The sequence below is a fragment of the Aplidium turbinatum genome, chromosome 4, assembly GCF_918807975.1.
Source record: "Aplidium turbinatum chromosome 4, kaAplTurb1.1, whole genome shotgun sequence".
Taxonomy (NCBI): Eukaryota; Metazoa; Chordata; class Ascidiacea; order Aplousobranchia; family Polyclinidae; genus Aplidium; species Aplidium turbinatum.
In genome coordinates this window covers 11135140-11135975 of record NC_137475.1, presented here as the reverse complement: position 1 = coordinate 11135975, position 836 = coordinate 11135140, and positions in this window count along the sequence as shown.

Here is an 836-nt window from a genome sequence, read left to right as displayed (position 1 = left end):
AACAACAATCTCCTGCACAAACCAATAAAGCACAGAATTTAAATCGTATTTCATTTCAGTCAATAAAACTGCATAGCACAGTAAGAACAACGAAACGTTACACAAAACTACATAAAATGCCTCGGGCATTACAAGATCTGTGGCAAAATTTGCAGTGACAGCAAACATTGGTTATTATAAGCCCTACATCTGTTAGCAAATTACTTTACTGTTTTACTTTTCAGGAATCTTAGTTATTATCCCTAAATATTACAACTTTGCAGAGCAGGAGTGGCCAAGCGACCTGCGACTAACTCTTGAGCACAGTAGCCTATGCCTTCATTTAAGGCCATCGTTAAATCTAAACATGCAACGTCATATAGCCTTTTAATATCTTCAAAACAATTATTTCAAAATATCACTTTATGTTATTGATAGTTGGATTAACGCAAGTAAGCTAGCTAGCCAACCCGAAAATAGTTTGCATTCCGAAGCACTTCGTCTTTGATTTTTGATAGCTGATGTTAGTTATCATTTTTCGACTCTCATCCTTTAATTTTGAGATTCAAGGATTAAGCGCTCATGTAATAATAATGTTATGGTTTTATTTATTGTCGCTCTACAACAGCTAAGGTCTGTTAGCGACAGGGCTCATTTTTAATTTCTATCAGGTTTACGATGTTATCACATTATTACCCGACTCATTCTCACTGCGCTATGCAGGATAGAACACAATCGGTACCGTTTTTAAAGTCTTTGGTTTGACCCGACCTGGAATCGATCTCAGATCTACCAGCACCAGAGCCGAAGGCGAAACCACTCGGCCACTGAGCTGGTTGAGCGCTCATGTGTAGTTC